A 14,890-nucleotide genomic window follows, 5' to 3' on the forward strand; every position below is an offset into this window, starting at 1 on the left:
AAGCTGCTGTCCAGCCTCTCCTGCACACAGTGCTTGGGGCATTTGACCTCTCATGCTCCCCCCACCCCTTACCACATGTTGCCCCTGATTGTGTTCAAAGTCTTGGAACAAATTTGGAAAGAGGGAGGTACATGGTAACTGGGATACAACACGGCATGGTTTTACAATAGGTAATAGTTCCAGACCACAAACGAAATACAGTATGTAAAATCTACCTGGATTTTCAGTAAGGCATTGATACACTTCTACATTGGAGACAATGGAGATTAATATGAAAACTGGAAGATGGATAAAAAGCTGGTTTTGGGGGAAATTACACAGGCCATGCTGAAAGGAGAGCTGTTAGGTAAGAGGCAGTCTAGTAGTAAAGTTCTTTAGGGTTCGTCTACATAGCAGGGCAAAAGTCGAATTAAGATACGCAACTTCAGCTATATTAATTGCATAGCTGAAGTTGAAATAGCTTAACTCGGCTTTTGACGCTGTCTACACAGCAGGAAGTTAAAGGAAGAGTTACAGGAGTTGGTGTAAGAAGTTCCCCATGTTGATATTATATCGAAATAACGGCTTGCTGTGTAGACACGTATTTTGTTATTTTGAAATAATGTCAGTTATTCTGAAATAATGCTGCTGTGTAGACATGCCCTTAGAGACCAGTCTTTGGAACAAGCTTACTTAAGTTTTTTTATTTCTGAGCTTGGCTCAAAGAATGGGTGTGTACTAATACAATTTGTTGGTGACACAAATTGGGAGATATTGCCAATATGGACGAAGACCAGAATATCACCTAAGAAGATCTGATTACCTTGAATTCTAGGATGGAAGAAAGCACTGACTCCTGAGAAACCTCACTGGATACTCCCCCTGAACCCAGTTTGACAGCCAACCATTGATAATTACTCTCTGAGTAGGGCCTTTAATCCAGTTTTATACTCACCTCTAGAGTAATTTCATCTAGACTACATTTCCCTAGTTTGGTTATGAGATTGTTGTGTGGAATTGGGTCAAAAGCCTTTCTAAATTCAAAATGTATCACATCTGGTTTTTCCCCCTCCATCTGCTATGCCAGTAACCCTGTCATAAAAGGAAATTAGGTTTGTTTGGCATGATTTATTCTTGGTAAATCCATGCTGTCTATTATTATAATTCTATTGTCCTGTAAATGCTTACAAATAGCTTATTCAATAATTTGCTCTAGTACTTATCCAGGTATCAAAGTTAGACTGATTGGTCTATAGTTTCCCAGGTCTGCCTTATTCTTCTTTTTAAAGACCGGCATAATATTTTCCTTTTCTCATCCTCTGGGCCCTGTCCTCCATAATTTTTCAAAGATAACTATATATGTTTCTGAGATTATGGTGACCAGATTGCAAATGTGAAAAATCAGCATGCTAGTGATGGCGGGAGATGTGTAATTAGTACACCTATAAAAAAAGTCCCAAATATCGGGACTGTTCCTATAAAATTGGGGCATCTGGTAAGCCTAAAGTAGTCTAGGATGCATTTCATCAGGCCATGCTGACTTGAATATATCTAATTTATCCAGACATTCTTTAAACCATTTTTTCCCTATTTTGGCCTGTGTTCCTTTCATCTTCCTGTTAACATTAAATGTATTAAGTATCTGGTCACAATTTATCTTTTTAATTAAAGAATGAAATGAAGTAGGCATTACAAGTAGGTACATAGTTATAATTCTATCAGTTCCTATTCCCCTCATTGCTTCCTAATTGCTGTTTTTAAAGTCATTTGTGCTAATGTAATAAAAGCCCATACCCAGTACGCTCATCCAATTACACAAGAATCCACTTGTTTTTGTTTTCTCTTATTTGCTTGTACTAATAAAAAGAAAGCAACAATACCATAACCACTTCAAGGCTTTTATTAACGATTAACTTCATAATAGAATACTTATGTGCTGGAGACCTTCTTGAATATAATTTTAAAACCTTGTTTTGTTTCATAACATTCTGAGTCAGTACTTTGATACTGAGGTGAGAAATGCCTGGTTCTGATCTCATATGAGATTTATATTAGTGTAATTACATTGATTTTAAAAAAATGTAATTATTCCTTAATTACCCATCTGTGAGATCAGCATAAAGTCCAATCTATCACAATAAAGGAGTCAGAAGTCTATTGCATAAATCATTTTGGTGTTTCTTAAATACCCATATGTATACTGAATTGTGCTTGTAACTTCTAACGTTACATGGAAAGGAAACTTATGTTTTAAATCCACACTAGGCCATTCTTCCTAGTGAATACATATTCTCCTTTTCCTCACCATAGCTCTGTAGTGTCTTTAAGATTTGCAACTACCAAGTGACACACAGACACATTCAATTAGCTAAATGTATTAACAATAAATAGGAAGAATGTCCTGCACTTGCAATAGTTACACAAACATTATTCTGGGGAGTTCTGTGACTTGGTCCAGTACTTAAGAAACTTCTGGAAGAAGCCCAGGCTTAAACCAAGATGCATGCAACCCCTGCAGATTTGAGCTAAAGAACCATATTCTCACCTTAAAAAAAAATTCCACTGACGTCAATTTTTTAAAACAAAAGTTTGGATGGATGTAAATGTATTCCCACATACCTGGTCCCATAGCTAAAACGAAATTTAATCAAGATACAGTAATTACACATATTAGTGATAAGTGGGTTAATAGTGGAAATAGGGCTTTTCCTATACACTTTTGTTCAGACTTGAAACTGAATGTTGATTTGACCACATTTGTCCCTACAAGTATTTATTATTCAATTTCTGTGAATATTTGACCACTCTATGTTTACAACTTACAAGATGTAATACTTATGAAAAATAAACTTCAATCTTGAATATACTCTGAAAGCTAATTCTGAATAGTATATTTTCAGCTGCCACTCCTAAAGTTTTCTTGTTTTTGGTGAGTAGTTACGCAAGCCATACAATTAAAGAAATGAACAGTTCCATGGGACAGCAGAACAAACCACTACAGCACAAATTCTGAAGTTCAAATATATGTAATGAATTCTTGCAAGCTTTTCAAATAGGAAGAAAACTTTGCAAAGCAAAACAGGATAATTATGAACAGAAAAATCTTTGTATCTTCTCTGATCTGACATTTTTTGTTATGAATTATTCACGCAGCTCTATTAGTAAGTGTAAGCAACATAATGAGTAAGAGCTGCTATCTCACCCAATTGTAGAAAAAGGTGATCGTTTTGATTAGTGCTCTCATCAGGCAGTTAGATAGGTGAGCAGACTCTTACCTCTGAGTGAAGCTACTGTGAAGTTAAAGGGGCTCCATATGTGCACAAAGGTCTGTCAGTAGGATTCAATTGTGAGGCAGGGTAACCCCTGTGATGTGTGCCCACAAAAGCTCATGATTCCATTTACATGTTTTGTTAGTCTTGAAGGTGCTGCTCGACTATTCACTGTTTTTTAATATTTTCCTTGTAATAATGAAAGTCCTGGTTCAGGAAGTCCTTAAGTAGCTGCTTAACATGAAGGATGTCAGGTATCTCATTTGAATCTATCTTTCAACATCAGGGCTTATATGTGAAACTTGAAGTTACAGAATAGAGATTTCTTTTTAAGCAGCTAAACACAGAATCTGATATTGTCTGGATTTAAGTTGTTCCATAACCAGTTCAGAAAGGAGAGCAACTGAAAATTCCAGATATTGGTTATATAGCATCATTTCAGATCCTTCAGACAAGGTACTCTAAGTTTTCAGTATGCTGCATAATAAAGAGCCCATAAAAAGGACTGAAATCTCTACACATATAGTGAAGTGCTTACTTTGCTAACAGAACTCACCCACCACCAGCTCTTAACTCATCTTTTTATAGATAGAGAGGTGGATCTAATATTCTTCTATTTCCCTAATGCATGTTTTTAATGTTAACTGTGGTACAGTTAAGTTGCTATGTGAACAACCTAATGCACCAATTTTTGATTATCTTCATTTTCGTGCTTTTTTTAATGTTGTATAGGGTTTTTGTTTGCTTGCTTTTTTCCTGAAACAGATTACTTTGACATTTTCTTTCTGTGCTACCAGCTTACTATTCTCTGTCACTAGTGTTTTCTAGTTTCTCTTTAATTGATAGAAACATTTCAGTTGCGGAAATATGATTACTTGTAAGAAAGTTAATTTCATTACCTGTATGTAACCTGCTCCAAACTATCAGTGATTTCCCAGTTAGTTCTGCATCTTTAGCTATCCTAACATACTCTCAGATGAAGGATTTTTTCAGGTGTTCCGAGGAGACATGTTTGTAATACATTTGTATTGTAAGTCTGGATTTACAATTTACCTGAGTTCACTTCGTCAGACGGTCAAAGTGAGATATGCAACTCCAGCTATGTAAATTAAATCACTGGAGTCAACGTATCTTCCATCATGTTTCCGCACCATCCACTCCCATCAGTTTCCATTACACCTCGTGGGTGCTCTCTAAGTTCGATCTAGCGGGTCTATACTTCTCCTGCTAAATCAAACCTCAGAAGATCGACTGTGGTAGCGTTATCCTCTGATTAGTGTAGATGTGCCCTTAGTGGCTAATCTTTAAATCATAGACCTTGCCAACAGAAAAAAGTTGTACAGATTTATCTAAAAGTGTGACTTATTTTTTTAAACCAACTACAAAAAGTTCTGTGATATACTGCTTTTTGGTGTAAGAGTGAATTATCTGGGTTTGATATGGAGTCAGTTAAAGCTAAATGAGATAAGGCCACTCTTAAACTGCTAGCTTTCCCTTCCAAAACCCTCTCCTTCTGTTCTTTGTCATACTCTCTTCTCAACAGATCCCACAGCATCTTCTCATTCTGTCCTCCCTATCTGAAACCACAACTCTCCATAAATTCTCCCAGGTCCAAGGGTAACACTAACAAGGCCCAGTGGCACTTTAAAGATGAACACATTTATCGGGGCATAAGCTTTTGTGATATACAGCTCACTTCCTCAGATGCTACCAGACTCCTTGTTGGTTTTGATGAAACAGACAAACATGGCTGCCTCTGAAAGTAACAAGGAAGAGACGTCACTGCCTGTTTTTCTGGCAGTAGACTGCAGTGAGGGGAATCATGGCTTGAGAACCATTTTCCATAATCAGTGAAAAATGGCATGGTTCTCCCTGGCTTTTGTCTATTGAATTTTGCTGTAAAACTTGTCCAATGTTTGTTGCACTGAAATAAAATGCATTTTATAGAAGACATCATTTGTTTTCTTAAATAATAGCATCTGCTGACAAGAACTGCATGTTGCTGATGATCTATTAGTCTCTGCTGGAGCACCATAACATATATAAAAATCCCTTCTTGGGACTTATTGAATGAGTCTTGACATGAGAAGAGGCCCATTAATGAAGGTTTTGATTATCCTGTGTACTGTAACAGGATGCTTATTTTTCATATCATTCACAGAATGATTTAGTGTTCTATAAACAGAGAAGAAATGTTATGTGGTAATGTGAATGTATACAGTTTTGCAATCAGTATTCATATCCTTTAAATTATATTGCCAGAGTGAAGTATTAGAAAGGAATTAAAGTTTTATTTCCATTAGATTTAGAAAAACTTCATTTAAATAACTTCTGAGGCAGCTTTTATCTACACTAATCAAATAGTTGCTTTCCCTTTCCATATGGGCTAGCTTTACAAAACAATACTTTCTTAAAAATAATGCCCCAGATTCAGGAAATTATGAGCCAAGGGACATAATAAAGTAATGTGACACAAACTATTAAACATATTCTGGACCTGATTCTGCAGACAGTTAAGCAGGCAAGTTTCTGATTGAAGCAGCAAGAACCTTGTCCACAGAACGGTTTTCCTATGGGGTCTGTAGCATCCAAATAAATGTGCAAACTAAACTATGACATCAATTAGTATATTAGTGCATGGCCTTTACAAATTGTCATGATCTATTACATGACCACCCGTGGAAGGGAGCAACTCAGTCTGTGGAGATATTAGGGAGACATCTTAGCTCTACTGACTTCATGGCACTGTACCTTGCTTTTGTGGTTCAATTATGCTCCACACATAAAAACTGTCTTTGACCTGTAGGGAAAAAACCTTCTCCCATGAAGCCATGCAGAAAGCGCCTACTAAGCCACCTGTACCCTTCTTGTCTTTCTATTAGGTACTTGCATACTTTTAAACATCATGTTATAACCTTTTCAAATATCACAATAGAGGATTTACCCAGCTTTGCTCAGGTCCTTAACAGAATATTTTTTTGTTTTTCTCCATTTAAATCATTTCCCTAGGGTGGGGCTTGGGATGAAGGGTTCGGTATGCAGGCTGCCCTGGGGAAAGAGAACACCCCTAACTGTCTGTCACTGCAGCAGCTTGGGGCCAAGTGAGAAGCACCTGTCCATGGCTGCTGCAGATGCAGCGAGCACAACTAGGGGATGGCTGCAGCGAGCACAGCCAGGGGACGGACAGAGAAACGCTGACATCTATATAGTAGATAGCTGTCCCTTTCCCCACTCTTGCTGCCTCCTGTCCCAATGGGGTTATAGCTTGCATCTGGTCCCCATCTCTAGCCCCTCGCTGCCTCCCTGTGGTCATTATATGGTTTACTGTCCCTGCTAGCAGATCCCTCCCTTTCTGATTTATAAGAAACAATCACTTTCCAGGCACATCCCATTGTCCTGGTATAACCAAAACCTGACCTTGCTTTAAGTTATAAGAGTAAGCTGCATACCAAATGTGGTGTTCCTAGCTCTTACCATTTATGAGTTCTTGAACAAACAGACTCGCAGACACATGGATGAATAAAGACAGACAAACTCTCCTACAAATATATAGTGACAGGGTCAGGTTAGCGGGATATAAAAGAGCACTAGAAGGAAAGTATGTGAGCCCTAGATTAAGCAGGTCTCTGTTCCCTGGTAAACTGGCAGAGGCTGGCCTAGAACCAGCAGGAACTTTCCAGAAGCAGTCTGGACAATCAGGCTGATTAAAACACCTGGAGCTAATTAGAAGCCTTCCAGAGCCAAGGGAGTCAGGCTAATCAGACCACCTAGGACTAATCTAGAGCCAGTTGAGACTGGTTTAAAAAGGCTCTTCTTCTAAAAGGGCCTTTTTGTGAGGCACACAGGAGGATGGAAGGAGCTGAAGTGCTGAGAGTGACAGGAGTCTGGGTGGGAGCTGTGAGTCAGGCAAAGCGTGTTGGAGGAGCAGGATAAGCTGTTCAGGTACTAGGGGAAAGGTACTGGGAGGGATGGGAGAAATGGCTCAGGGAAGTAGTTGCCAGATGGGAAGTAGAACAAACCCCACCTGTTGCAGCTGCCTTAGGGTCCCTGGGCCAGAATCTGGAGTAGTGGGCAGGCCCAGGTTTCCCTCAACTCTCCCCCACCGCTACAGAGTAGATAGAGAGACCAGAACTATAGAAGGGTTTCACCCCCTTATTATGGACTACCTTGGATGAGTATGGCTCAGTAGGTTTGAACTCTGCCTCTAGTGAAAGAGAAAGAGGCCACCTGGTGAGACACAGCAAGCCTCTGAGGCTGAACACTATCTGCCAGAAGCGCAGGAACCATGGGCACAGCCAGAGGGCTGCCACAATATATATTCACATAAAACATTTCTTCCTTGAATATGATGAAGAGTTGCTCTTGTATTATGAATGTTGTATTGTCCACAATAAATAATGGAACACAATAATAAGCATATGTTAATTATTTTCTCTACCAAGATATAACAAAGTAGCATAACAAATTAAAAATGTTTATTTTTAGGGGAAATTGTCCCTCAGAAGAGGGCTTACTTTATTAAATAAACCAGTACACATGAGATTTAGTTAAATTATCCAAACCAACTTATTTTTTTAAAAAGTCTGTAAATGCACACCTCCAATTATTTACACATGTAAAAATCTCTCACCAGCTACATTGTTTGCAAATGAGGTGATTGTGTAGTCTGTTCTAGTCAATCTGCATATCACATCAGCTGGGTTTGCAAAATCTCAGTTCTGAGAATACAAACAAGTGAAAACTTTCAGGCAAACAGTGCAGAACCATTTGAAAATTTGGTCTGCTCCCTTTTTTTGTGTCTTTAATATTTCAGAAGTCAAGCTGTGTATAAAAATGGCATCTTTGATAGCTGTGGTTTCATGTCTCCAGAACACATTGTATACCTCAGCACAAAGAAATGCATTGGAGAGCATGTGATTTGAATACTGCCAGGCACATTAAGAGCTATTCTGTAAATTATTTGGATATTTATATTGACTGTAACTACTAGGGCAAGCTAAGCTAATGTAAAGTTTTCCATCTACATGAGTGTCCACTCACCTGTTGCGTCAGTTTAACTAAATCAGGTTAAAATAACATTTTAAGTTTAAAAAGTCTCAGAGAGGTAGCCGTGTTAGTCTATAACTTTAAAAACAACAAGTAGACCTGGGGCACCTTAGGGTATGTCTACACTACCCCGCTAGTTCGAACTAGCGGGGTAATGTAGGCATACCGCGCTTGCAAATGAAGCCCGGGATTTGAATTTCCCGGGCTTCATTTGCATAAGCGGGGAGCCGCCATTTTTAAAACCCCGCTGGTTCGAACCCCGTGCAGCGCGGCTACATGGGACTCTAACTAGGTAGTTCGGACTAGGATTCCTATTCCGAACTACCGGTACTCCTCGTGGAATTTATTACAGAAAAAGAATGGAGGGAGGTGCTAATGAGGCTGAGTGGGCTAGAATGGTATGTCTAGACTACATGCCTCTGCCGACATAGGCATGTAAAATAGGCTACCCAACATAGTCAATGAAGCAGTGATTTAAATATTCCTGGCTTCATTAAAATGAAAATGGCCACCGCACTGTGCTGGCTCAGCTGATCGTTGGCACAGCACGTGAGTCAAGACGCGGATCGGTCAACAGGGGAAGCCTTTGTTGGCCACTCCCTTATGCCTCGTGGAATGAGAATTACAGGAGCAGTCAACAAAGGCTTCCCCTGTCGACCGATCCGCGTCTTGACTCACGCGCTGTGCTGACGATCAGCTGAGCTGGCACAGCGCGGTGGCCATTTTTATTTGAATGATGTGGGGAATATTTAAATCCCCTCTTCACTGACTATGTCGGGTAGCCTATTTTACATGCCTCTATCGGCAGAGGCATGTAGTCTAGACATACCCGAAGTGTCCCATATTTAGATTTTGATGTAAATAAGATGTTAAATGCAGGGAAGGCAAGAGGTACTGAGGAGGCACAGATAAATACAGTGGTGTGGGAGCCCACTAGGGGCTAACTCTGGCAGATTGGATCTGGCCCACAGGCCAGTATTTGCCAACCCCTAGGACAGAGGAAGGGTAAGACTGATGCATACAAAAGTTAATTTGGCTTCACTGGATTGGTGCCAATAATGTAGGTCTAATTTAGGTCTGGGTTTTTTGGTTAAACTTTTCCCATTTAAAGGAAATTAAATATTTCAATATCCCATATTTATAAGGAACTTGTTGAATTAAGCAGCAGTCTATTCTGCAGTGATACAGAGAAATGAATGTACACATGCTCTATTTGGCTCTGTAAAATATGACCGGGTCAGAGCAGAAGGCTATAGAATAGTAGTGGAGGGGAGATAGATAAGCCTCAGACTGAGGAGATCTTTGTTCCCAGGGTAACAGGGAGGAGCTGGTTCAGAACCAGCAGAGGCAATTAGGGGCAGTGGAACACCTGGGGGTAATTAAGAAAACCAGTTTAGATTGGCTATACAAGAAGTTTGCCTCCAGTTGGTGTAGGCATGTGTAGCTAAGTGGATGGAGGAAAGCGCTACTGGGAGGAGGCAGAAAGGAGACAACAACTGAACACTAGGAGGATGAACCAAAGAGAAGGAAGGTGTGGGGAAGTAGCCCAGGGGTCTTGGAGCTGTATTATAGCTGATGTTAGGGACTCATATAGGAAGTTACTATTACATGGCCCTGGGCTGGAATCCAAAGTAGGGAGTGGACCTGGGTTCCCCCCAACACCCACCTCCCCATTTCCACTGGGGGAAATGGACTGTGGAGTTTATTCTCCATTTTTACCATATACTGTCCAGTGATAAAAAGAGCACAACAAACAGCAAATTAAAGCCCTGGGTGTGGTTCTTAAAACTGTGGGCTGCTGTGAGCCTCTGAGGCAAGCAAATCCTCCAGGAAGCGTAGGACCCACCAAGTTTTCATAGGAGCTTTGTCACAGAAATAAGCTATACAAATGAATTTGAAAAGAAAGCTTCCATGTTCAAGCCAAATTCCTGGAAAACTATCCAAGAACAGAAAATAGATCTGTGTTCAAAACGTTGGGATCTTTTGAAATAAATGTTGCCCTGATCGGTTTAATTGTGTGCATGTTAAATAAACACATACACAGCCTATACACTAGATCTTGCATTGGTATAAATCCTCATTAACCATTTAAGTTAATGGAACTACAGTAATTCCTCATTTAACACTATAGATATGTTTCAGAAAACGATGGTGTTAAGTGAAAAGGTGTTGGGTCAATTTTCTCATTAAAAATAATGGAAAAGGTGGGGGTTGTGTTTCAAGCGGTGGTGTCTGTTGGGACCAGGACATAAGGTTGGGGGAGAAAGAGGACTGGGTTACAGCAGGGAGGGGAGGTGTTTGGCTCTAGGAAAGGGAAGGAGAGCGGAGGCGGTTGGGTTGGGAGTATGTCCCTGTGATGGGTCTGCTGGGACCCACACTGCGTCCGGTGAGGGGGAGTCAGCGGGGAATGGCACGGTGAGCGGCGAACCCTCCACTGCTTCGTGGAGAGGCAGGGGAAGCCCCATGCAGCTGCCGGCAATGTGCCATCTGAGGAAATCGTGTTATTCTGGACACAGTCATGTAATTCAAAAAATTTTCCCTAAAAAAAAAATCGTGCTATCGCAAAAACATGTTAAGCGGGCATGTGTTAAATGAGGAATTACTGTACACTGATTCTGGGATTCTGGCTCTGTGTGTGGAGGTTGTATTCATACATGGAAACTTCAGTACCATATGATAAAATGCATTTATCCCACAGATCAGTGATGGGCAACCTGAGGCCAGAAGGCCCCTGCTGCCCATCAGGGTTCTGTGTGTGGCCTACAAGATATTTTGTTTACCATTGCCCTCACACAGGTTTGCCAGATTCCAATGGTTTCTGTCTGTGTATTTTTTCCTACCGGTATTACTAAAGTGGCACACGTGTAAAGGAAGGGCACGTGAAGTGAGATGTGCTGATTGCACACCACATTGATTGCAAGCTGTGTGCTCCCTCTGAACAATAGCAGTGCTTTGATTAGATGCAATTGGCATACCCCACAAATTCTAGGTAGGCAAGCGCTGTTAGAAAAACAACCCTGCCCTGGAAGACCATCTTGGTTATGACAATCTTGCAGCCCACTGAGATGAAGGAGGGCCACTCATGCAGCCCACTCACTAGCCTTAGTAGCCCACTGCTACCATAGATTCTGCAGCACTCCCCCCACCGATCCGTTCTACTTTGGATTAAGAATCCAAATGTCTAAAGTGCCTCAAGTCACATATATTTAAGATAAAAGCTTCCAGAGAAATATTGCTTTCCTTCCCCTCTCTTTATCCTCCAAAATGTGGGTACATCTACACTGCGGGGTTCCACTGTATCCAGGGAATGCATTTGCTTTTCTGGTGGTGGTGGTGTTTTTTTTTTGCAGAAGGACAAACGTGCTATTTCAGAGAGCCCTGTATACCTTGTTCTGTGAAGAATAAGGGCTCCGCCCAAAAGCAGAGGCCTTTCCACCATTTAGCCCCGTCTAGATGGGGCCAAATGGTGTAAAAGTGGAGCACAATTTCTGTAGCTTTTTCCAAAAAAAAAAAAAAAATGATAGCGTAGACCTATCCTGTGTGGGTCACCATCTACTTACATGAGTAAAGGGCTGCAATATCCTGGATATTGAGTGCTATTTGCAGGCTGCTGCGCTACTTTCTTCAGTCTGCACTGTGCTTCTATGCTGCTGTTACAAAGTGCTCCCAAAAGGAATGCAATGCATTCTGTATTCCCTCAGGTAAAAATTCCCTTGTTGTTGATCTGTCCTTTGGAAACCCAGCGTTGCTCAGATCCAGAAGAATGTGTTTATGTTGTAGACTGCAAAATTTGGCCTTCATATGTAATTTCTTAGTGTTTTTTAAATTTATTTTTATATGTCAGCAAGTTAAGCCAAGTGGGATTCTAAGTGCACGTGTGCAAGCGAAACAAATAAATAGCTTGGAAATGGTAAGAAACAGACAGCATGCCTGTGTTGCCAGCTCTATGTATATTTTCTTTTATTACAAGTCTTTTAATATTTGATGTTCTCCTTGAGCTCCAGATCCTGGAGTGCATTACGTGAGGAAACTCTGCTTTCATTTGAAAAAAATAGGCAAATTTCGAATCCTGATGGTTACAGTGTAACACATGAAAATATTACTAGAGTGTACCCCCAAAGATTAAAAAGCCAGAAGGCAAATATGAACCCTTATGCATTTTAAATCTCATGGGATTTTTTGGGAGGGCTGACTCATAAACTTTGATCACTTGAGGTTGGCAGTACTGCTTTCATGTAAGAGGGTTATCACAGCTATGGAAAGCATCCAACAATTTTTGTATTGTGACCTCTAGGCAACCTGAGGAATGCTAACAATCAGTACTTGCTTCATCCAACATAAAGAAACTCACAACAATGCAATCAGAAAATTGTTTCAATATATGCCCTTTACACTGAAAGCAGTATTAAATGTTACCCACAAAAGTAGGAATGTTGTGTATGACTACTTTAGAAACACATGAACATAAGAGTTGAATACTGAAGAAAAAACATTTAACTTTTTGAAAATTAGGTCCATCTAGTGGACACAACGCTGCATCACAACTGCAAAAACATTCCTTAATTTTTATGACACACACAAGGTGGGTGAGGTACTTATCTTTTATTGGACCAACTTATGTTGGTGTGAGAGACAAGCTTTTGAGCAACATAGAGCTCTTCTTCCTGAAGGAGAGCTCTAGGTAGCTCAAGATTGTCTCTCTCAAAAGCTGATCCAATAAAAGATATTCTTTTGTTCGTTTTGTCTCTCTAGCCTGGGACCAATATGGATACAACACTGCAAACTTTATTAATGAGAGTATGTTTTTAAAGTGAAAATTTGTTTTAAACTCCAGATTAAGTTTTGAAATTCTTGAAGCGTGATGGAGGTTTTTCTCTGACATTATGTTTTTCTTTAATGTTTCCTTAACCCTGGATAGACATATTCTACCCTTGCACTTCAGTTTTATCTATTCAACCACATGAAGTCAGTGCTTTGCTGCCCTGCCCCTCAAATTTTGCCTTCAGACTAAGTATAAAGGTAGACGGCTTTCTTCCTTTTGTGAATTTATTACCAGTGTACACAAGGAAACCTTGCAGATGGTATTTTTGGGAAGGATGGGAGGGTTATCTGAGGGAACTATACTGAATGGGAAAACTGAAAGACCAACTTTCCATCACTGTGTAGTTGGTACTCCCATTAACTTAAGTGGCTTTACACACACACACACACAGTTTGATTTTACAAGCTAATATATTTACTTGCATGCTTAAAGTCGAGAATATGTTTAAGTGCTTTGCTGGATGAGGACCAAAATACAGGCAGTCCCCGGGTTACGTACAAGATAGGGACTGTAGGTTTGTTCTTAAGTTGAATTTGTATGTAAGTTGGAACTGGTACATATTGTAGGGGAAACTCTAGCCAAACATTTCTCCAGAGCTCAGTTTTATTCTCCCACACCTCACTTCCCTCAGTCCTTTATTCTCAAGCTGAGGTGTCTGCTGAGAAAAGCCGCTCCGTGTCTCCCTGGTCTGCTGGGGGGAAAGGGGGAGGGGGGCGCTAGCTTCGCGTCTCCCTGGTGTACTGGGGGGAAGCAGCTAGTGCGGGGTTGCCTCACCCCGTTTGTAAGTAGGGATCCGATGTAAGTCGGATCCATGTAACCTGGGGACTGCCTGTACAGTACTTAGCACCATCCTGGAGCAAGCCCACATGAATTGAAGGTCAATCCCTGACTGCAAAAGGTAAGTGAAAATCCACTGAACATGCATCAGATATAGACTCACAGAACACTAGAACTTGAAGGGACCTTGAGAGGTCATCAAATCCAGTCCCCTGCCCTCACAGCAGGACCAAGCACCATCTAGATCATCTCTGAGAGATGTCTGTCTAACCTGCTCTTAAATATCTCCAGTGATGGAGATTTCACAACCTCCCTAGACAATTTAGTCCAGTGTTTAACTACCCTGACAGCTAGGAAGTTTTTCCAATGTCCAACCTAAACCTCCCTTGCTGCAGGTTAAGCCCATTGCTGCTTGTCCTATTATCAGAGGCCAAGGAGAACAACTTTCCCCTCTCCTCTCTGTGACAGCCTTTTAGATACCTGAAAATTGCTATCATGTCCCTTCCCAGGGTATGTCTACATTGCATGGCTATTTTGGGAAACCTGAGGTATCCTGAAATAGCTGCTACATGTCTACACAAGCTGCCCATTATTTTGAAATAACGGGCATGCTATTTTGCCATCCTGATAAACCTCATTGCATGAGGGATAAGGGATGGCTCAAAATAGCATGTTATTTTGAAAAGTGGGACTGTGTAGATGCACCAAATTTCAAAATAAGCTACTTTGAAACTATTTTGAAATAAGATACGCAATTTGCATAACTCAAATGGCGTATCTCATTTCAAGTTTAGGGTGCTGTGTAGATACACCCTCAGTCTTCTCTTTTCCTAACTAAACAAGTCTAATTCCTTCAGCCTTCCCTCATAGCTCATATTTTTTAACTCTTTAATCATTTTTATTGCTCTTCTCTGGACCTTTTTCAGTTTCTCCACATATTTCTTAAATGTGGTGCTCAGAACTAGACACAATATGCCAACTGAGGACTAATCAGTGC

The sequence above is a fragment of the Pelodiscus sinensis genome, chromosome 1 (genome assembly GCF_049634645.1).
Source record: "Pelodiscus sinensis isolate JC-2024 chromosome 1, ASM4963464v1, whole genome shotgun sequence".
Taxonomy (NCBI): Eukaryota; Metazoa; Chordata; order Testudines; family Trionychidae; genus Pelodiscus; species Pelodiscus sinensis.